General features: G+C 41.0%; 1 protein-coding gene and 1 pseudogene across 1 annotated transcript in view; both read left to right on the top strand.

The window, feature by feature from the left end:
* The window catches only part of LOC126456748 (Down syndrome cell adhesion molecule-like protein Dscam2), a 660,038-nt gene that overhangs the window by 261,596 nt on the left and 373,780 nt on the right, over window positions 1-24,662 (top strand). The window lies entirely within an intron of this gene.
* Window positions 21,677-21,794, top strand: LOC126427956 (5S ribosomal RNA; annotated as a pseudogene).

Consider the following 24,662-nt stretch of genomic DNA (forward strand, 5'->3'; position numbering starts at 1 on the left):
GCACGATGTTGGGGCGTGAGCGGAAGACGGCCTAACGGTGTGCGGGACCGTAGCCCAGCTTCATGGAGACGGTTGCGAATGGTCCTCGCCGATACCCCAGGAGCAACAGTGTCCCTAATTTGCTGGGAAGTGGCGGTGCGGTCCCCTACGGCACTGCGTAGGATCCTACGGTCTTGGCGTGCATCCGTGCGTCGCTGCGGTCCGGTCCCAGGTCGACAGGCACGTGCACCTTCCGCCGACCACTGGCGACAACATCGATGTACTGTGGAGACCTCACACCCCACGTGTTGAGCAATTCGGCGGTACGTCCACCCGGCCTCCCGCATGCCCACTATACGCCCTCGCTCAAAGTCCGTCAACTGCACATACGGTTCACGTCCACGCTGTCGCGGCATGCTACCAGTGTTAAAGACTGCGATGGAGCTCCGTATGCCACGGCAAACTGGCTGACACTGACGGCGGCGGTGCACAAATGCTGTGCAGCTAGCGCCATTCGACGGCCAACACCGCTGTTCCTGGTGTGTCCGCTGTGCCGTGCGTGTGATCATTGCTTGTACAGCCCTCTCGCAGTGTCCGGAGCAAGTATGGTGGGTCTGACACACCGGTGTCAATGTGTTCTTTTTTCCATTTCCAGGAGTGTAGTACCGAACTTTGAACCGGAATCGGACGATTTTCGTAGTACTGACCAACATCATAACGTACTTGTAGGAGAGATTTTGTAAAGAAACATCTAATTAAACTTTCATATTATTGTGCTTAGGATTAATGTAAAGAAACTTCCAATTAAACTTTCATAATATTGTGCTTAAGATTAATGTTCTTTCAGAGAGTTAGCATTTAACATTGTTGTGTATAAAATGATTTCACTTTTTGAAACTGGCAAGATGTGTTATCTATTGCTCTGTTTTTATGTTGGTGAGTTGGAAACTCTGTGAAAAGCTGTAATGTGGTGAGAAATAATGCGAAATTAAACTCGTCATTTCATCTCACACAGTTATTCTCAATTCAAGAATAAGCAAAAACTAAACCGCCACCCTTACAACTGGACTATCTCCTCATTCTGGAAGGCACAATGGAGCAACGCAATGCGTCTATCCTTGGGGACCATGTCTACCCCTACATACAGTATTTTTTTCCTCAGAAACATCAGCAGGACACTGCAATGTGTCACATAGCCCTCAGTGTATGCGCGTGGTTCGGAGAGCATCAGAACGAATTCACCATACTCCTCTGGCCACAAAACTCCCTGTTTTTAAACCCAGTCGAAAATCTGTGGAACAGCCTCAATCGGGCTGTTCACGCCAAGGAGCTTCAACAGGGAAATCTAGCGCAGCTGGACACCGCACCGAGGTCGGCATGGCTCCACATCCATGCCGGTACCTTCCAAAAGCCCAGCGACTCTCCACCTGCAAGTGTGGTAACGGTCCGCACTGCAGAAGGTTGTTATTCGGGATTTTGACAGGTGGTCACTCTGAACTGAGCGGACAGTGTATATAAGCGCAATTTTCTTTTCTACTGACACCTCCCACAACATACCATTTTATCGTGAATATGATCCACAGAAAATGGAAGTCACTAACAAATAATAAACATTCATGAAGTCTTACTGTACTGTGTGTAATCGATCGATCGATCGAGACAAATGCCCAGCAATAAAGAAAAGTGTGAAGATATTCACATGAGTTCTAAAAGAAATCTACTAAATTTCGATTACTCAATAAATCACACAAATCTGAAGGCTGTAAATTCAACTAAATAATTAGGAATTACAATTACAAATAACCTAAACTGGAATGATCACATGTAGTAGTAGAAGTAGTAATAGTAGTAGTAGTAGCTTTATTCATCCATAGATCTCTTTCTACAAGGATGTAGGACATGTCAAAGTATTTACAAGTTTAGACCCATTTAAAATAAGCTGATTTGTGTACACATACATTTACAGACTTCTAGGAATCACTAGATTTACTCCTGGTATACAATACATTTTTTTACAATAACTTATTAAACAATGTAATGCCACACTGTTCACTCATATCTCACTATCAGTCACTGCATACACTATACATACATTGGTTCACTCAAAAACACATAAACACACACGCACACACACACACACACACACACACACACACACACACCGGTGATCTCTGGGGCATTTTCTGTACCGCAACTTCCCATTTGCTATCCTGAAACACTGAGTCAGCATTCCCCCATAATGAGTGAGATGTTGATCTCAGAAAGAGGAAGAGGTGGTGGTATACTGCTATGCATAGCTTGGGGATAAGTGTTTCTAGAAAGGAAAAATCATAAAGTGGAGGTGTTATGTGGAATGTTGGATGTTTTATAATAATAATAATAATTATTATTATTATTTGTATAACATTTTTTTCATCAAACCCCTGTTCTATTTTCTGTAAGTAACCCTTAAATGCATAAAATGTGTTGCGTAACTGGTACTTTCTAGCTGTCTTTTTAAATAAGTGTATTTTTGCAATTTCTTTAATCTCTTTTGGTAATTTATTTTACAGTTTTATTCCTTGGTGGAAAATGCTGTTTTGAGTTTTATGTTTATTTTTTCTTGGTAAATGTAAGTTGAGTCTAGCTCTTGTTGCATAGTCATGGACAGAGCTGTTTGTGCAGTGATCACCAATGTTATTTTTGGTGTGTTCAACTGACTGGTAAATGTATTCACGTGGAGCACTTAAAATCCGCAGTGTTTTGAATAGATGTTTACATGGATAATGTTGTGGGTTGAGCAAACCAAAGACTGCGATTCATTGGCAACAGGCCTACTAAAGAGAATGCTTACACCAAGCTTGCCCGTCTTTTTCTGGAATATTTCTGTACGATGTGGGATCCGCATCAGCTGGGACTGACGGATGACATAGAAAAAATACAAAGAAGGACAGCTCGTTTTGTATTATCGCGAAATAGGGAAGATAGTGCCGCAGACATGATACGTGAATTGGAGTAGCAATCATTAAAATAAAGGCGGTTTTCGTTGCGACGGAATCTTCTCATGAAATTTCAATCACCAGTTTTCTCCTCCGATTGCGAAAACATGTTGTTGGCGCCCACCTACATAGGGCGAAATGATCATCACGATAAAATGAGAGAAATCAGGGCTCGCACAGGAAAATTTAAGTGCTCGTTTCTCCCGCGCGCTGTTCGAGAATGGAATGGTAGAGAGACAGCTTGAAGGTGGTTCGTAGAACCCTCTGCCAACCACTTTATTGTGAATAGCAGAGAATACATGTAAATATACATACTGCTCGGTAACATTGAAGGCCAACGAATAGTAGTCACATTTTCGGCAACATTGTTTGCGATAATACAAGTATATTCCAAGCCAGAAGTGTTTATACGCTCCACAGAAGTGCTTCTAAATGGAAGTGAGTGTGGCTTTCTTGCTTTCGCATTCCACAAAGAAAAAGGATGTGCCTCCTTACGTCTTGTAAAAAGATTTGCGGATCTGAGGTTGCAAAGGTGTTTTAAAGAATAAGAAAACAATAGACTCACAAGGAGTGAATCTGGAATTTTTTTACATTTTCTATGTTTACTGTTAAACATGGAGATAAGTCGGACAGCAACATAAGTAATTTTACTTGTATTTTATTTTATGTTATTCCCATGCAAATTTCAAGCTTTTTACTAGAGACCATGACTGCTTTCCATTGAGTATTATATATTACATAGTTCATACAGAGGGCGCCATACAACCAATCGGCGTGCTCTCCACAAAACCTACCTTCATTATACATTAGTCTTGAAAGAACTGTGACGAACTCCCGGACAACAGGTAACTGGCATGCATTGACAATATGAAATAGTGGTATATATAAGCCATATAGGTTATGCCAAGAGATGTAACTTTTTGTAATATCGCCCGATCATGTACTTCTTGTATATTTCAACATTGATAATGGCTAGGCACCAGCCGAAATCTAGATTTGCCAAATAAAACCTGCAAAAAGGACGACTGATTGCTGTGGTCTGTCATTTGTAAATCATACCACAGTCGCTGAGGGCGCCCACATTCCTAATGGAAAGTAAATTGACAAAGAAAAAAGTTAGCAAGGTAATAAGAAATCAGGCTTTGCAGATGCGTTTGTTTTTAAGTCAGTGAACAGCTCCCTAGAACTGCTGAACTGATGCTGGATACGTACTTTTTCCAGAATGTTATAACATGACTCTGAATAATAAATTTGGTTATGTCACCGTCTTCCACGGCAAGTACATAAATATTCGTTTTTTACCCAGAAAATGCATGTTTATTACTGCAAATTAATCTTTTCTTATATTCCGGATGCATTCCACTTAAGGATCCGTCCTGGAAAGTAGAGTTGTGGATTCTAAACAGTTCACACAATATTTTTTTAACATGAATAAATTGTTACTTACTGTTATTCGTCTGTCTTGCGAAACTAGTCATATGTAGGACTGCGCACTTTCAACACACTTACGAAAAACTGGCACATGTAGGTGGAGTGAAAAGAGGGCTTATTCTTGCAACACAGTCTAGCAACTGTAAGTAACGTTTTATTCGTGTAAAAAATTATGACGTGAACTGTTTCGAAACTATAAGTGTAGATAAATCAAAACTTTATAGAAAAAATCCAGTGAAGACGCCTTTAATATAAAAGAAACTCTTCTGGGACACGAGTAGATATTATTATACTGTAGCAAGGAAAAAGGCTTTTCGAGTTAAAAAACCTACGATCTTGAATATGTAACAAATTCAGTTGGTCCGAGAACTAATAATACCAATAATAATAAGAAAATCACTATAACAATTTACAACAGGACTTGCAATCACCATTCGGATTTGAGCTATTGGTGGTTCATACAGAAGTTTGGTGTGGCTCTTCAAAATACACTTCTCGTCGATATTCCTCTTCGTACCACACCTTATGCAATCCTTTGATGGAAAGACTCAAGTAATTTATTAAGTTAATTTGAAATAACAGTCAAATGTTTATGGTAGTATTTTAGTGTGATTCGCCGGTACAATGAGAGAACTATGAATTTCACGAATGCCATACATCTGTGGTCAGAGTTATGGGAAGTGAAAAGTAATGTATAAAGAGATCTTAGTTGATAAATGGACCAATTGCCAAATTGCTGCCCATGAACACAGAAACACAGATGATGAGATTTTTAAAATATAGTATCCTTTAGAACCTTTGTAGAATACAGTTATGGCTCGTTGCTGCAGGTCTCCTTCTACTACGAATATAGCAGCTGTGGTGTACTTTTGCAGATTGTTGATCTCTATATCTATATTACTTTCTGTTCCGTAGACCTGGACGCAACTGTATATATCAAATTTATAAATTTCATGGATCTCTCGTTTGCCCACTATTACATTCTTGTACGCAAACAAATCTAGTGGCTCTAAGTACGCCAGCCAACTTCCGAAGCGAAGAAGAAGAACATTGTTTCACCGGACAGATTGCATGCTTGGTACTGCAGCTCCGGCGGCGTCGGAGAGAGGAAGTGAGAGTGAGAAGGAAGCCTTTACAGACAGGGACAGAGATACGTGCTGCGCCGCCTCGTAGGGCAGCACATCGGAAACTACCCTGGTGTGCTAAACTTAGGGACGAAAGTTACTTCCATGTGAAGTGTCACTGTCGACTAACACAACTCGATGAAAGTTGGATCATACATAGAGAGAACACCTCCAGTAAACTACACACGGTAACTGAAGGAAGTACGCAATGAAACGAAGAGAAAAGACACTTTCATTCAAAGACATATAATTACACTGAAGTCGCCAGCATTCATGATGGTCCACTAGACATTATAAAAGGCGGGACAAGGTTCGGAATAGGACGTGTAATCACCGTGAACGGCAGCGCTTGCTCTGCACGAGGCAGCTACGGAGTTCTTACTGTGGGTCGTTTCACTCCTCCACCGGAGCTGTTGAAGGCCGCTGGATCGTCGTTGGTGCAGTATGGACGTGCTCCCCAGTACATCCCACACTTGCTCCATGGGATTTAAGGGATGACAGGCGCGAGCCATCTTCCTTATGCCGCGCCGGCAATTCAAATTTCCGTGGTATTCAGGTACCGTTCCTGAACAAACTATTAAACATAGAACCTTGAAACTTGGTATGCATATTTTCAGTAATAATTGCTTTAATTTAATGCAAATTCAGGCACACTGAATTTGTAGAGAACCTTTGAAATTTTTCAAACATTTGGTTTCGTTTATTTTTACATAAAATGTGTAATTGTGTTTGGCCTACCTCAAAAGAAATACACGCACAATGTCAAATGTGCATGTGTTGGCTCATTTGTTGTCTTGGAACAACTGCATAAAATTTTAACGTTCTGTGACAAACCGTTCAGGAAATAATGGTACCTACAGCAAAAAAAATGTAGTTCTGAGAAATCTTGGTCTAAAATTTTATTTGTATATTATTTACAAATTTTTGTTACGGTACATACAGATAATATTTTCCTCCATCATATTCAGCATCATCTGGATTATAGGCATCCTCCCTTCTTTTATACTTGGCTCTTCTTCTTTTTCTCTCTTCTTTTATACAATTGAGAGTAGCTATGTCCGCTTCACGAATTCTTGAAAATTAGCTATTACACAACGCTAGTCTAGTTTTCACACCTGCATTTACTCCAAGTCCCTCCAATACCTCAATTTTTCTTGATGTTCCATCATTAAAATACAAAACAGCATGTAATAGTCCAAATTTTCATAGTGTACAAAGACCGTTTTCGGTAGGCGATTCCAAATTACAGAATTCAAACTTTCATCCAAATTTTGAGTTTTTCCATGTAAGCACTTCTTGAGTAGATCAGTACTAGCCAAGTCCCTAAATACAGGTTTTATTTCACTCATAACTGCTAGAGGTAAAGAGTGTTTGTGTTTATAATTTTCACCAGAACATTATGCCCGACTATATCTGCACCAAGTTTCAGGAAAGGCTGTGTTGCGGGCCTTCATCACTTGATACTTTATGGAAAAATATTGCCCATACAGCTTTTTTCATATTTTCCAAATCATTACAGTTCCTTCTTATAGCTGGCCCACAGTAAACGTGTAGCTCGTCTGTTTCACAGTTTGTAATATGTCCTTTTCCTCCAAGTTTTTTTTTCTCCATCTTATAATTTAATTCCTACCATTTCCTTTACACGCTTTCTCAGCCTTGAGTCAAGTATGTTCTGAACATGTCCTATGCATTCTAGTTTTGTAATCTGAATGTCAGGGCCATATGCTTCTCTTCACAGATTTTTGCGAAGGCTTTAATGTCGCCATCACGGAGATATTTCGTGTACGTGACACCTCTTGCACTAACAGAGGCCTGAAATATTTTTCATACTCCAGACACCTTCATACCCCCACTTGGTCCACTATAATCATTTTCACAGATGTGTTTTGCTCCTGGAGCATTTTGACAAACAAATCAAAATTTACTCACCACTTCTACATCTAAAACTTTTACAGTGTCAAAAGATGTGATGGAAACAATACCATTGAGAGACGTGTGCCCTAGTTTCTGCCATGAACTATCAAAACAAGCTGTTATGTGTGTAGAATTATTATAAACTGAAAATCGCGTGGGAGGCCGGGGAACATCTAAAACTGCACAGAATATCTTTCCTGCCTCATACCTTTACCTATTGATCTGAGTCCATTTACAAGGTGTATATTATTGTCATATAACGTCGTTGGACCTAAGCTAGACGTCATTGTTGCCGCAGTATTCTAAAACTAGCTGACTCACAATGCCCTTGCGAATATTTCTGTTCTCACTCAAAGATATAGTACTACATCGTGTATGTGAACTGTTAAATTCACTCAGTATCTCAAGTCAATTATAATATTTCCACAATTTGTCTCTGTTTTAAAGGTTTATGTGACAGTCAAACACTTTCAACTTCATTCTTGATGCGCTTCAGGGTTGCTTGTTTGAAGTACGTGAAGGCAGACATTCTTCTTGTTTGCTGCTATTATTACTTGTGTATTGATTTCCTCTGAATCTTGTCTTTGGTGAAAACTTCTTTATTCTTGGCATTTCCTTTGCAGAAATGAATCACAACAGCCATTCACGTGTGTAAGTAAACAAAAGAAAGTGATCACTGTCTGTTGTCAAATGACGTTCAATTGTCATACTGATTACAGGCTGGAAAACTATTGAAATGTAAATCAAAGATACTAACATCACAAGAACATACCACGAGGTCATATGCACGAAATATTACAGTAACACGAAAATGAGTGTGGCACTTGATGGACAACGTATTGTAAAATTGACGATATTTCGGAAAATTATTGTCAGGTTTCCATGAAGCAAAGCTCATTTTACAAAGGAAACTACAAAGCATTTGAAATAACTATAAAAGAAATTTCGATTTGTTGAGCCGATTTCGCGCATGTCTCCCCTTACGTCGGAGGGACGGGCAGAGCCGCCACTTCGTCGAATATCCTCGCTTATCAAATCCTTCTCCACCTGCGGTTTCGATAGGGTTGTGCTTTGTCATCCATGAAAATGAAGTCAGAACCCAATGCACCCCTGAAAAGACGCACGTGGGGAGGGAGTACCGTGTCACAGCGACGTTGACGATTGGGTGTACCGTGTTTAAAGATTTGGAGGTCGTGTGCCCACACAACATGATGACTCCCCTCACCATAACGCCTGTATCACCAAAACGATTATGTTGGACAATGTTTCTGGGTGCATTACGTATTCCCATCTCCTGCCACTTGCATTGTCGAAGATTATCGTTTTGGTGATTCAGATGTTACGGTGTGGGGAGGCATAATGTTGCGTGGATGTACTGCCGATTTCTATGTAATTAATCTGGACTATAAATGCTTTCAATTTCCACCAAATTCTCATATTCTGGGCCACGATAAGTGTACTTGCTGCTTATCTTTACAAACGTCTATTCCGAAACAACATCTATCAACACACAATGATCAAGAAGAAAACAGTAGTACACAAATGATACTAATAATTAACTGAGATTCACTGTTCTAGATGTTAGCTATTACATTAAGATAAATGAAATACTAGCAGGTTTGCAACGGAACAACTTGCATCGACTATTGTGGGTGCCATTGAGTGAATTGCTAAATACACTATCATCTACCTCGCCGTGGCTCCTTCGAGCCACTGTTACATTCTGGTTGAACTCCGTAAAGCGTCTACAGCCAATTGCATTGTTTCATCTCTCCCGTAACGCTGCGCAAAATTCGTTTTAGTGTTTCCTTACATTTTTTTTCATCTCGCCAGTCAAATTGTTCGTAGCAATGTTTGCTGTTGTTGTGTAATACCCCCTTCTACAGTCTAAAAAAACACACCTTCCAGAACATTCCTTCTAAATGCACTCCAGAATAATAGTTACTTCTCTAGAAATATGGAAAGTGTGTCACCATCCTGACTTACAGTCGAACGCGGCGACATTATCTTCCACACCTATAATGAGTTGGTTAGGCTTAATCCCAGTCTCAGTGTGTGGTGAGATGCTTTCCTCAGTTTCCCTTATCGTTAGGCATGCCTTGCACTGAGACACGCATGTACACCCTTCTTTAAGCAGTGAACAGAAACCTCTGCACTATTCAGAAAGTTTCACTTTCCACAACTAGATAAAAATAAGTGAAAAACCCCAAATATTCATATCCAAATTCAAAGGTTTACTTCTGGCACAGGAGTTTCTCGCAATATAACTTTTCTCTGTAATGCATTACGTAATTGCAAATTCTCTCATAATGTTTTTCGCATTTTATTAATTTTTAATACGTTCGCTTATTAATTTTGTAACCAGCATTCTGTAAACCATATACTGACTCGTACCATGACCAAGTATCTATAGTATATACACTACTGGCCATTAAAATTGCTGCACCAAGAAGGAATGCAGATAATAAACGGGTATTCATTGGACAAATATATTATACTAAAACTGACATGTGATTACATTTTCACGCAATTTGGGTGCATAGATCCTGAGAAATCAGTACCCAGAACAACCACCTCTGGCCGTAATAACGGCCTTGATACTCCTGGGCATTGAGTCAAACAGAGCTTGGATGGCGTGTACAGGTACAGCTGCCCATGCAGCTTGAACACGATACCACAGTTCATCAAGAATAGTGACTGGCGTATTGTGACGAGCCAGTTGCTCGGCCACCATTGACCAGACGTTTTCGATTCGAGAGAGATCTGGAGAATGTGCTGGACAGGGCAGCAGTTGAACATTTTCTGTATCCATAAAGGCCCGTACAGGACCTGCAACATGCGGTCGTGCATTATCCTGCCGAAATGTAGGGTTTCGCAGGGATCGAATGAAGAGTAGAGCCACGGGTCGTAACACATCTGAAATGTAACGTCCTCTGTTCAAAGTGTCGTCAACGTGAACAAGAAGTTGAAACATCCCCTTTGAACAATTATATATGACTGTGCTTCAACTGACACACAATATTTTTTGCGCAACGCAATCTGACTCAAAAATCCGTACAAAAGTATGGCCCTGACTAACATTAACCTATACGTTTCACAAATCACTTACCTCACAAAAATCTTCGTTACTCGAACTACTGCAATACAGCGAGCGCCACTACTGCCAGCTAAATAAAATATTCAAACTACTGAAGGCACTAACTACTGATAGGCATAGTTAGCAAATGAAAGATTTTGATAGAGAACAAAGAATATATTTACCTTAATAGTGTTCAAAAGTCATAATATACATATCAGTCCATGATATTCAATATTACAAATTACTCTTTCTGCTGGACATACGTCCAGATCGTCCACTTTCAAAATTCCGCCATCTCTCTCCCCACATCTACCACTGCTGGCGGCTCACCTCCAACTGCGCAACGCTACACGCTGTTAACCGCCAACTGCCCAACACTACAATGGCAGACAACAATGCAAACTAGCCACAGACTGTACATAGCATAGCCAGTGATTTTCATACAGAGCGCCACGTGGCGTTACCAATAAGAAAACCTAAACAGCCTACTTACGTTGCCCCCCATGCTCCCAACAAAAAATTTTACAAATTGTTTTGGGCACCGGCCAATACATATTTGTCAACAATTTTTTAACAATTACAATAACAAAGAAATGAAATGCACACACTTATTGATACAATGTTGGTCAAAAGCTAAAATTTTCTCGCATTCCATAAAGACAGTCCTGATCGTTCATCACAGTAAAATAGCAGTGTTTTTCTCAAAGTCTGAGCAGTAAAAGAAAATGCACACGGAAGTAGTGGATTTCCATGCAGTCCTGAAGAAGTAGTGTCGTACTTCCAACGGAAAGACAGTGTTGACTCTTGACATGCAGACAGGTAATGGACCACAACAGAGAAAACCCACAGCAGAGTCAGTCAAAGTTTTGAAGAATATTGGTAGGTAGGTCATCACAGAGCAGACCCACTGTAGTCCTGGTAGAGAGTATGGTATTGGTGGGCCACCAGATGTGCAGACCCACTGTAGTCCTTGTAGAAATAATGGTATTGCTGGGTCATCAAAGACGCAGACCCACTGTAGTCCTTGTAGAGACGGCCAGCAGCCATCTGTTGCGACTGTGCAGGTGCACAATCACCATCGAAGAGTCTTGCGGACAATATAGTAAGTCCATAAACCACCACTTCTGCACTCACAAAGTTTTTGGAATTGTCCTTAGAACCAGCAATGCTGTTGACGAGTCCCTTGCTGAATTATTAACACACGTGCAAGCACTAACAGTCCCTACTTCTCACATATTGTCCATATACTACAACCAACAGAAACGTGTGCAGTGAAATGTGACTTACAAGTAACTTAATTTGATGAACTGGTGTCAATTACAATTTTATAACATAAGAATACAATAACAAAGATACAAAATACATCATTAAAGAACATAACAATACAGATAAAATTTGTAGTAATAGGGGCCTTACAAAAGAATAGAAATAAACATATACATCGGTGTTACAGGAATTATGACATAAGTAAATACATAAAAGATCGGAATAACTTTTGAAAAATCAACTTCACACATGAGCATTAAAACAAAACAGAATAAATATGTCTAAATATCTTTACAAAGTAAATAACATACACTCCTGGAAATGGAAAAAAGAACACATTGACACCGGTGTGTCAGACCCACCATACTTGCTCCGGACACTGCGAGAGGGCTGTACAAGCAATGATCACACGCACGGCACAGCGGACACACCAGGAACCGCGGTGTTGGCCGTCGAATGGCGCTAGCTGCGCAGCATTTGTGCACCGCCGCCGTCAGTGTCAGCCAGTTTGCCGTGGCATACGGAGCTCCATCGCAGTCTTTAACACTGGTAGCATGCCCCGACAGCGTGGACGTGAACCGTATGTGCAGTTGACGGACTTTGAGCGAGGGCGTATAGTGGGCATGCGGGAGGCTGGGTGGACGTACCGCCGAATTGCTCAACACGTGGGGCGTGAGGTCTCCACAGTACATCGATGTTGTCGCCAGTGGTCGGCGGAAGGTGCACGTGCCCTTCGACCTGGGACCGGACCGCAGCGACGCACGGATGCACGCCAAGACCGTAGGATCCTACGCAGTGCCGTAGGGGACCGCACCGCCACTTCCCAGCAAATTAGGGACACTGTTGCTCCTGGGGTATCGGCGAGGACCATTCGCAACCGTCTCCATGAAGCTGGGCTACGGTCCCGCACACCGTTAGGCCCTCTTCCGCTCACGCCCCAACATCGTGCAGCCCGCCTCCAGTGGTGTCGCGACAGGCGTGAATGGAGGGACGAATGGAGACGTGTCGTCTTCAGCGATGAGAGTCGCTTCTACCTTGGTGCCAATGATGGTCGTGTGCGTGTTTGGCGCCGTGCAGGTGAGCGCCACAATCAGGACTGCATACGACCGAGGCACACAGGGCCAACACCTGGCATCATGGTGTGGGGAGCGATCTCCTGCACTGGCCGTACACCACTGGTGATCGTCGAGGGGACACTGAATAGTGCACAGTACATCCAAACCGTCATCGAACCCATCGTTCTACCATTCCTAGACCGGCAAGGGAACTTGCTGTTCCAACAGGACAATGCACGTCCGCATGTATCCCGTGCCACCCAACGTGCTCTAGAAGGTGTAAGTCAACTACCCTGGCCAGCAAGATCTCCGGATCTGTCCCCCATTGAGCATGTTTGGGACTGGATGAAGCGTCGTCTCACGCGGTCTGCACGTCCAGCACGAACGCTGGTCCAACTGAGGCGCCAGGTGGAAATGGCATGGCAAGCCGTGCCATAGGACTACATCCAGCATCTCTACGATCGTCTCCATGGGAGAATAGCAGCCTGCATTGCTGCGAAAGGTGGATAAACACTGTACTAGTGCCGACATTGTGCATGCTCTGTTGCCTGTGTCTATGTGCCTGTGGTTCTGTCAGTGTGATCATGTGATGTATCTGACCCCAGGAATGTGTCAATAAAGTTTCCCCTTCCTGGGACAATGAATTCACGGTGTTCTTATTTCAATTTCCAGGAGTGTATTATTAAAAAAATTCTACAATGTAACTCTTATCAGCTAAACACATAAAGACGGGAAAAACACAAATACACAAGGGTACACAAACACATAGCGGAATAATACAAAAGGAAAGGACAGGGATTGTTTTACTGCAGTATTTTGCAAACAATACTTTCTTTACTTCTTGGAGATCTCCCTTCATTCATCATTATTCCCAAAAAGTCCTATCTATAATTGCTTTCTGTGTTCTATTCATATTTCTTTCAAAATAATTATTTCTCAGTATACAATACTCATTTTGGCCCAAATCTTTTTCATATAACTTCTCAATGCATTTCTTCCATTTCATCACAACTCGTTCTCTCATATAGCCCACCCCATCTTAAGCTAACTTAAATCTACTGAGCTCAGATGCTAAACTAAGGGACGAGGCAATGCAGGAGCATAAAACAATTAACACAAACAGCAATGACAAAAAATTCAAATTGGCAAAGCAAGCAGCAATATTACAACTAATATAAGGCAATGATCAGCAAACAAGAAAAATAAATCAGTAGTAAAACTGGCTTAACAGAGTAATACAAAGTGACATTCAGTAGTACTATGCATGGCAAACAGCAGCAGCAAATGCTATAACTAATACCTAAACATGGCAAAGCTCAAGCAGAAAAAATGTTACACTAAAGACAACAATGCAGATAAGGGAAATGTCTATTCACATCTTAATGTCTATGAAATTAAAGTGGTGCACCACAACGTATTCTACAAAAGAAATTACCAAGTACTTGAAAAGAAAATTCTGTATGAAATTCCTGTGAAGGGAAATGTCTTTTTGTGCTCCTTCGACTTTTTTTATTTTTTAAGTACGTCATCGAGTTATTATTTACTGTATCTGGCATAAAATATTTATATAAGTACATCTATAAAATGTTATTTTAACCAATGCTGCAGTGCAGCTAGAAACTAGATATTAAACAAAATGAGCAAACTCTCAACTAGACAATAGATGTAAAATGTTTCTCAACATTTCATTAGGCATTTTAGTAAATATCATAAATTAAGAGCTCCACAGTATAATCATATGTTTTCAAGTTTGAGCGTGTCGTATTTGCGATGCTTTCTACAAAGAAATGTCAATAGCGAGGATAATGGCCTCTTTTCTTTTCTCCACCTGTGCCTCTGAAAGGCACACAGTAATGGCTTTTTTCCAGGTGACTGTCGCGCAGCTGAGTGCTTTCAGTGCATTACGTCAAGGGGACCTACCTTCCTTACCGAAATATTTACAGCAGTTTCCGCTACAGTGACAGTTTGATACAAATAAGATTTCACAGGTCGAAATATTTGCGTTACAAATCTGTAGAAACAAAATCTTATAAATATAACAGTGTCCAAAAAATTTTCGCTGGCATTGTGATACATTCACGCATTTACACACATTTCATAACTCTTAAAGTACGATTCTTGGTTTCCAACATCCTTTTTCACTAGTCAGAATAGCTAACCACTACTCATAATTCCTTACGTTATTACACATATACATATTCGTCGACACTTCTTCAATATTTCATCATAATAAATACATAGCATAATCAAATTCCTCATATAGCATCAGCTTATTGATCATAAACATACCTCAACAGCATAATACACATTGTCATCATAATAATATCATAAAAACTCAGCCAAATCTCAAAAACGTCGTAGCTTTCTGCAATAATTTCAAAACCTAAAGAAAATTCTCTGCTCATTTCAATAGTGTCATCTACCTCAAACGTACTTCAAAAATCATTATCCCATACCAAATACATCATTCAAAGCTCTCATAGTATCACAATGGTTCCGAAAAAATATGAACAGTTCACAAAGTACAGACAAGATACAATTTCATAAGTGTGAAGTTATCCAACCGTGTAATTACGCAAACATCTGTCACCGATGTAGTAAAATAAATGTTTGTCTCTCTCAGTTAAATGATCAGATAGCTGTGTAATTTACGCGTTAGACAAATATGGTACCGATGTGTAAAGTTGTATAAGCAAATACCATATTAGCTAGGGCACCTTGTGCTTGCCAAACACATGGTACGCAAAGTAGGTGTGTACCCCCCTGAGAATTAATGTAATTATAACCTCAGGTGTTACAGATTACAGCAATGGAATGAAATGTATCACGGAAAACCTTTGCATCATTGTAATTGAAAAACCTTTAAAAATAAATATTTTAAGTACAAAATTAATCACTCAAATACGTATACTGTAGCGCTAAACTGTGCGTCTTGTTGTAAGATAATCTCTGTGGAAGTGTCGTAGTTATCGTCCTCCGAAAGCTAAGTTCTGCAGAAGTCAATGTACTTCCCTCATGATAAACAAAAGTGAAATGCTTTGCGTATAGATATCTTACTTACTACGCTTATTGCCGTGATGAAGAAAGTACTGTGCTGTAACGTATTGTTGTGCTGCGGAAAAGGATGTCTCATTGTAGCTATACCGCAAAAGTTCCTACTAAAACATGTTTTCCTTTCCAGAAGAATTCAGAAAACTGTGCAGATATAAAACAGAAACACCGCAAAAGCAACATTGTAAATTGTCACTCATTAGTAGCGTCGTGATAAAATCTTGTAGCTGTCACATAAACTAACCACTGTGTCATCTGGTATCTCACAGAAAGTACTTTAAATCCAGAATGTATTTTCAAGTAAACCAAAATGTTGCATTAAAATCTCGTCAGCAGTACTGGTATATGCTCTAAGTATGTGAGTCTTATAGTCGTTACGTAATCATACAACTATGTACACACACAATAACACCGTGTCCTCTGTTCACTATAACAATGCATTCGTAATTTCTGTTTAAATAAGTTCTCTTGGTTCTTCACTGGATATTTAACTTCTAACATTGTTGCATGTTAACAGATTCTAAGTCTGACAAAGCACACTAGTAATGTAAAGTGAAAATTTTATAGCAAAGACTAAGTTAAAAAAAACAAACGGATTGTCTCTCAATAAACGGTTTTACATGTGAAATGTGGTGCAATCCTTTACCCTTTCTAGTGCGCAGAGTTCTAACTTCAAAGCAATTATCAGTTTGTATACATCGGTAAGGAATACTAAAAGTTTTCTCAAGGTTGGCGTCTATGTTTTTCTCAAGCCCAGCCGGCGCACGTGGCTGCCTGCGGTGCGAGTCGTTGTCTGTCTCTTTGTTGGCATGCGTCGTTATTAGGATTAGGAGACCTAACTTCTACAAATTCACTTTGTCAAGAGGGCCCTGCCCTGTTTGAATCCCGCCAGTTCTGATGAAATTCAGGTCTGTCGTTATGATTATATCATCTGTCATCATGTCGGTAGATTCCATAATTTCTTTCTTGTTGGTCACGTGGTGGAGAATTTCTCCCTGAATCGTAACTGCGCGCTGGACCGTTGCATCTGAAGTTATTCTGCATCCTTTGATAATAATTATTTTGGTTCCCATATTGTCTGTTTCTCTGATTGTCTCTGTGATAGTCATTACCGCGGAGAGGTGATCTTCCCCTGTAATTATTACTTCTCTGCCAACGGTTGTCATACGGGTGGTGTCTGTTTTGGTTACGATTTACGTTGTAAGAATAGCCTTGTCGTGTCCATTTATTATTTCTGTCATCGCGGAATTGTGATGGATGTGACCTGTAATTGTTGTGCTCCTGTTTTCACGTTCCACGATTGTTAGTGTCAATTTCCAATTCCTGTAACAGTACCTGAAAAGCTTCAATGTCGTCTTTGCAACATCCTGCCAAAATAGTATGTCGTAAATGTTCAGGCAATTTGATTAAGCAAATGCGGATGAGTTCTGAGGGGCTGTAAGGGTTTGACAGGTCATGTTTGACAAGACTAGAAAATTCAGATTGTTCGAAATGTTTCATCATTATGATGCCATGTTTTACTCGGTCTTGTGTAGCTTGAGACCAATATGCTGAGAGGAACGCATGATAAAATTCTCCTTCACTGTGACAATCGTGAATGACCGATCGCATTCTTTCAGCTGGTTCATTTCTAAGTAGCCACACATAAATTCTAATCTGTGCTCTAATGACCAGTTGGGAGGAAAACAATTAGAGAATTGATGAAGCCACGCTTGTGGATGAATGTCGTTGCCAGAATTCTTAAATGTTTTGAATTTACTTGTAGTAATGAACAGCTTATAGTCAAAATCATCGTGTCGGCGAGTAGCATATCGGTCATTGTTACGTCGTGTCGGCGGTTCCATCTGAAAATTCGGTGCACCTTGCCAATTTCTTTTATAATTTCCGAAATGCCCTGTGTTATTATTTTGTGGCTTTTCCGTATTTCTAAGTCCCTCTTCCCTTGTTGGAGCGCGAGTGTCCTCTGAAATATGTAATTTTTGTATTACTTGTGCCAACTGATCTTGTACTTCCCAGATTTCTCTTTTGTGTTGGCATTAATTTGATTCTGATTTTGTTTGAATTTCCTAATTTGTTTGTACTCTTCTGTGTCAGTGAAGGCTACAGGTCTTGTATCATTTAGATCATTATCCACCTTTGTAGATAAGTTAGTGAACTGATCCGAAAGTTCGGCTACTTCCTCCGATTGTGTACTTATTTCCTCAGTGTGTTTTTCTGAACCAAGTTTCAGAGTGTCCATTTGTGTTGAAATCGTATCTACTATGTCCTTTAAGTTTTCCTGAGTTTTTGCAAGTTGCGTAACCGAATCGGTAGATGAAACTGAGTCAATTTTAGCTTGCAAGGTCTCATGATTTTCATGAACAATAGTTTGCAGTTCTTTTATGGCTGCTTCGTGATTCTGTAATGTATTTTCATGCCGCGAAAAAATAGGTTGGAAATGCTCACAAATTTGTGTTTTTACGTCATTACAGACTTTTTGACATTTCGATTCGATTTTATGTAACTCAGTATTTAAATCTTCGCGTGTTTGTTCAAGCGTATGTTCCACTGAGTCTAAGTTTTGAAGCTTTTGTTCCATTGCGTCTAACTGTTGCTGTGTTTGTTTCTGGTGTTGTTCCATTGTATCTAACTTTTGAAGCTTTTGTTCCATTGTGTCTAACTTTTGAAGATTTTGTTCCATTGTGTCTAACTTTTGTAGCCTTTGTCCCATTTGTTGCAGTAACTGTAATAACAATGCACTGGTGTCTGAAACATGTTCCTAAGTGCTTTTCGGCAGTGAAGTTGCACCGGCAACATTCACATTTTGAAAAGCAGAAAGTGTGTCTTGACTTATTTGAGAAAACGGTGAGGACCCAAAACCTGAATCTGCAGTATTTGCAAGATTGTGTCGTGTCGTTCCCGAATCCTGAGGCGGGCTGTTGCCGACCGATCGATCGATAATGCTTCCCTGTTCACTAATTGTTTCACTGTCTACACCATTATTTGCAGCCCGCTCCATTTCCCTATGCACAATTACCAAATTGCTACCTTGAAAATTAGTTAATTCATTACTCGGCGGCGCTAACACACTGCTTTCGCTTTCACTGTCATTTCTCAGTTTACTTTGGAGCCTAGTATTACGTTTTTCACACGCCATTATTGTCACAATATTTCACATGACAACACAGAAAAGCACAATTTTAAGAGCAAAATAAGAAAACACATTAACATAGCATTGAAAATAATATCTAGTAAATCGCAAGCGCAGCTGCGAAATACTTGATGCAAATCTACATGCATGCCACAACTGTTTTACTGTACAACAATGAAAGACTGCAACTACAAAGGAGATTCTCTCTACAATTACGCGCTAGCAATAAACAAAAGCTACAATAATTGCACAAACTACAAGAAAAAATTAGAAGATTTCAGTGAGGTATCCTCGGCTAAGAGTCGACATATGAAACGTCCCCTTTGAACAATTATACATGACTGTGCTTAAACTGACACACAATATTTTTAGCGCAACGCAATCTGACTTTCAAAAATCCGTACAAAAGAATGGTCCTGACTAACATTAACCTATACGTTTCACAAATCACTTACCTCACAAATATCTTCGTTTCTCGAACTACTGCAATACAGCGAGCGCCACTACTGCCAGCTAAATAAAATATTCAAACTACTGAAGGCACTAACTACTGATAGGCATAGTTAGCAAATGAAAGATCTTGATAGAGAACAAAGAATGTATTTAACTTAATAATGTTCAAAAGTCATAATATATATACCAGTCCATGATAACCAATATTACATATTTACTCTTTTTGCTGAACACACGTCCAGATCATCCACTTTCAAAATTCCGCCATCTCTCTCCCCACATCTACCACTGCTGGCGGCTCACCTCCAACTGCGCAACGCTACACGCTGTTAACCGGGAACTGCCCAACACTACAATAGCAGACAACAATGCAAACTAGCCACAGACTGCACACAGCATAGCCAGTGATTTTCATACAGAGCGCTACGTGGCGTTACCAATAAGAAAACCTAAACAGCCTACTTATAAAGTGACCGAGACGTGTAACCAATGGCACCCCATACCATCACGCGGGTTGATACGCCAGTATGCCGATGACGAATACACGCTTCCAATGTGCGTTCACCGCGATGTCGCCAAACACGGATGCGACCATCATGATGGTGTAAACAGAACCTGGATTCATCCGAAAAAATTACGTTTTGCCATTCGTGCATCCAGGTTCGTCGTTGAGTACACCATCGCAGGCGCTTCTGTCTGTGATGCAGCGTCAAGGGTAACCACAGCCATGGTCTCTGAGCTGACAGTCGATGCTGCTGCAAACGTCGTCGAACTGTCGTGTTGATGGTTCTTGTCTTGCATACATCCCCATCTGTTGAATCAAGGATCGAGACTTGGCTGCACTATGCGTTAGGGCCATGCGGATACGATGCCTGTCATCTCGACTGCTAGCGATACGAGGCCACTGGGATCCAGCATGGCGTTCCGTATTACCCTTCTGAACCCACCGATTCCATATTCTGCTAACAGTCAATGGTTCTCGACCAACGCGAGCAGCAATGTTGCGATACGATAAACCGCAATCGCGATAGGCTACAATCCGACCTTTATCAAAGTCGGAAACGTGATGGTACGCATTTCTTCTACCTACACGAGGCATCACAAGGTTTCACCAGGCAACGCCCGGTCAACTGCTGTTTGTGTATGAGAAATCAGTTGGAAACTTTCCTCATGTCAGCACGTTGTAGGTGTCACCACCGGCGCCAACCTTGTGTGAATGGTCTGAAAAGCCATTCACAGCTTCTTCTTCCTGTCGGTTAAATTTCGCGTCTCTAGCACGTCATCTTCGTAGTGTAGCAATTTTGATGGCAAGTAGTGTACATATATGTTAAGAAACACTTTCTTGGCCATATAACCGTTGTCTTTCTCCGCCAGCGTTATAATTCGGTATTTCCAGGAGTTACGCACCAAACCAACAAGGTGCTTTAATTATATACTTATTCTGTAAATAAAACCACCTTTTCCTGGTGCCAATTAATTTATTTTTCCCAGATGCATTTCACCTTTTTCTTGTTCTAAGGCAGCATCTTTCTGCGGAAGATGGTCACGCAAACAAATTTGTTACTTTAATTATGCAGTAATTAACGACAGTAACGGTCAAAAAGCAGACGACATGACGTACTTCGCAGCAATTCTCAGGGTGTGGACTCAGACAGAGAAGTGGCGGCATTCCTGTGGTGTCCAGCTGGGTACCTAGCTGCAGCCCCCGGCCGCGGGCCGTTGCCCTGCCCGTGACGTCACTCCGCAGGCCAGTGTCCGCCCGGCCGTGCCTTTGATGTGTGCCGCCACCGGGCCGCCGCAGGAACTCTGGACCCTGCCACGGGCTTGTGGGCAGACCGCCGACGCGAAATTAAAGTCCCCTGCCGTCCTCTGGCACACGAGAACGCTGTTGTCCTGTCCTGCCGTGTCACCCAGCGCCGTCGATGCTGAAACAAAGCTTGACTAATGCGAGGAGGACTCACACACTGAGCGTTCCGTACAAAAATATATATTTCCAGCCATACTGTGTATCGAGAATTGCAACGATTTTTGCATCTTATCGACATCGATATTGGCAAGATATTGGTCGCGAGAATTCCAAGACCGTATCAAAATCTGTACAGTTGTTCCTCAGACTAGCCGGGACGTAGAGAAACAATCAAGTAGGTGATTTTGGTTTAAATATGTAGAGAGATAAGTTTTACCAAAATATTTTTCATTTACTCCTTAAAACATAGGCCAGCGGCCTTGCCGCTGTGGTAACACCGGTTCCCGTCAGATCACCGAAGTTAAGCGCTGTCGGGCTGGGCTAGTACTTGGATGAGTGACGATCCGGTGTGCCAAGCGCTGTTGGTACGGGGGATGCACTCAGCCCTTGTGAGGCAAACTGAGGAGCTACTTGATTGAGAAGTAGCGCCTTCGGTCTCGTAAACTGACATACGGCCGGGAGAGCGGTGTGCTGACAACATGACCCTCCATACCCGCATCCAGTGATGCCTGTGGGCTGAGGATGACACGGCGGTAGGTCGGTACCGTTGGGCCTCCCAAGGCCTGTTCGGACGGAGAGTTTTAGTAAAACATGACTAAAACTTACATTCTATGTTTGCATGCAGTAATGTTCGTCTGTGATACTTTTGACTGACGATGAATGCAATGTACGTACGAACGGATGTTATTCAATCTGTATATTGAGCAAGCAATGAAGGAAACAAAAGAAAAATTCGGAGTAGGTATTAAAATCCATGGAGAAGAAATAAAAACTTTGAGGTTCGCCGATGACATTGTAATTCGGTCAGAGACAGCAAAGAACTTGGAAGAGCAGTTGAACGGAATGGACAGTGTCTTGAAAAGAGGGTATAAGATGAACATCAACAAAAGCAAATCGAGGATAATGGAATGTAGTTGAATTAAGTCGGGTGATGCTGAGGGAATTAGATTAGGAAAGTAATAAAGGAGTTTTGCTATTTGGGGAGCAAAATACCTGACGACGGTGGAAGTAGAGAGGATATAAAATGTAGACTGGCAATGGAAAGAAAAGCGTTTCTGAAGAAGAAAAATTTGTTAACATCGAGTATAGATTTAAATGTCAGGAAGTCGTTTCTGAAAGTATTTGTACGGAGTGTAGCCATGTATGGAAGTCAAACGTGGACGATAAATAGTTTAGACAAGAAGAGAACAGAAGCTTTCGAAATGTGGTGCTACAGAAAAATGCTGAAGATTAGATGGGTAGATCACATAACTGATGAGGAGGTATTGAATAGAATTGGAGAGAAGAATTGCTTGTGGCGCAACTTGACTAGAAGAAGGGATCTGTTGGTAGGACATGTTCTGAGACATCGAGGGATCACCAATTTAGTACTGGAGGGCAGCGTGGAGGATAAAAATCGTAGAGGGAGACAAGAGATGAATACACTAAGCAAATTCAGAAGGATGTAGGCTGCAGTAGGTACTGGGAGATGAAGAAGATTGCACAGGATAAAGTAGCATGGAGAGCTGCATCAAACCAGTCTCAGGACTGAAGACCACAACAACAACAATAAAAATTTAACAATTATCAGATATTTTTACTTTACTTGTACTGTGAAACCTTGCTTCTTGCCGTATTTAATGATTCTTTTCCAACGGGAAGTACCCAGTAGGCTTTGAAGATATTGCGAGTTTGAACATATGTGACATAAATGGCAGAATCTTTTCATCGCATTGACTTAGAAGCTTAAATGTTTTACATCGCCAAGAGACCACACGACCTTAATATGCGACATACATCTGAACTTGATACGCCAATCTGTTCCAGAGAAAAAGCAAATGCTTAACAACAAATGCTCCAAAGAGTTACCTACCTGCTCTCATACCTGTTGTTGTTGTGATCTTCAGTCAAGCGACTGGTCTGATGCAGCTCTCCATGCTATTCCATCCTGTGCAAGCTCCTTGATCTCCGAATAACTCCTGCAGCCTACATCCCTCTGAATCTGCTTAGTGTATTCATCTCTTGGTCTCCCTCTACGATATTTACTCTCCACGATTCCCTCCAATATTAAATTGGTGATCCCTTGGTGCCCCAGAACGTGTCCTACCAACCGGTCCCTTCTTTTAGTCAGGTTGTGCCACAATTTCTTCTTCTCGCCAATTCTATTCAGTGCCTCCTCATTAGTTACGTGATCTACACGTCTAATCTTCAGCATTCTTCAGTAGCACCACATTTCCAAAGCTTCTATTCTCTTCTTGTCTAAACTACTGCTTGCTCTCATATCGACATCTACATAAATACTCCACTGCACAATTTGTAGTTCATATTGAATTGTACTCCCTACTCTAATATGGCCATCTTCCCATTTGCAGATAAGTTGCGAAAGAACGACTCTCTTTGACTCTACACACACTCCGATCTCTCTTATCTCCTTCTTCTGGAACCTCAGCAGAAATTCTGTGCAGACACAAAGTCGTTATGCAACTGGCTTTTATAATACTTCTCGGAACTAGCTTTACAGTATTTTGCAAATACCGAATCTGCTTCCACTCCGTACTCTGAGAATCTTTATGAAGCGAGTGTGGTAGACGGCATTTTTTGTTATATCATTTAATAAAATTTCTTTCAGTTATATCCACAGATGGAATGCGGAAATAGTGATGGTGCGTCTCTGTGCAAGCCGTTCTTTCCCGAATTCTATCTGCATTATCTCTACGTAGGAAAGTGAAGAATATTGACAGTTTCTGCATTGAAAGTTGGTTGTTCAAGTTCTCTAAGCATATTCTCGCTTCTTTCGTCAAGTGTCTGCCACCTAAGATATTTCAGTTTTGGTTGTTACACTCGCTTATCCATCAAAAAATCGCACCGCCTTCAGTGATTACGAATGATGTCCCCCGTTAGTCTAACCTGAATGATGTCTGACAGTTGAACAGTATTCAAATTTGAGCTGTAAATGTGTTTCTACAGTTTATTTTCCTGTATCCTACCAATTAATCGAAGCCCTCCGTTTGCCTTTGCGTTAATGAAGGCTACGGAATCGTTCCACTTCATACCTCTACATATACACTATCTGATCGCAAATATCTGGACATAAATATATGATCTACCCTTCGCCTTTATGATGGCTTGAATTCCACTCTGGACACTCGGAATGTTCAGCTATCTTAGGTGATGTCTCTCACGCCCTTGTCATCAAAACAGCAAATCAGCGTTGTTTTGATGTTTCATTTGACTTGACATTATTTTGGAAGGGGTGA

This window comes from Schistocerca serialis, chromosome 1 (assembly GCF_023864345.2).
Source record: "Schistocerca serialis cubense isolate TAMUIC-IGC-003099 chromosome 1, iqSchSeri2.2, whole genome shotgun sequence".
NCBI classification, from domain to species: Eukaryota; Metazoa; Arthropoda; class Insecta; order Orthoptera; family Acrididae; genus Schistocerca; species Schistocerca serialis.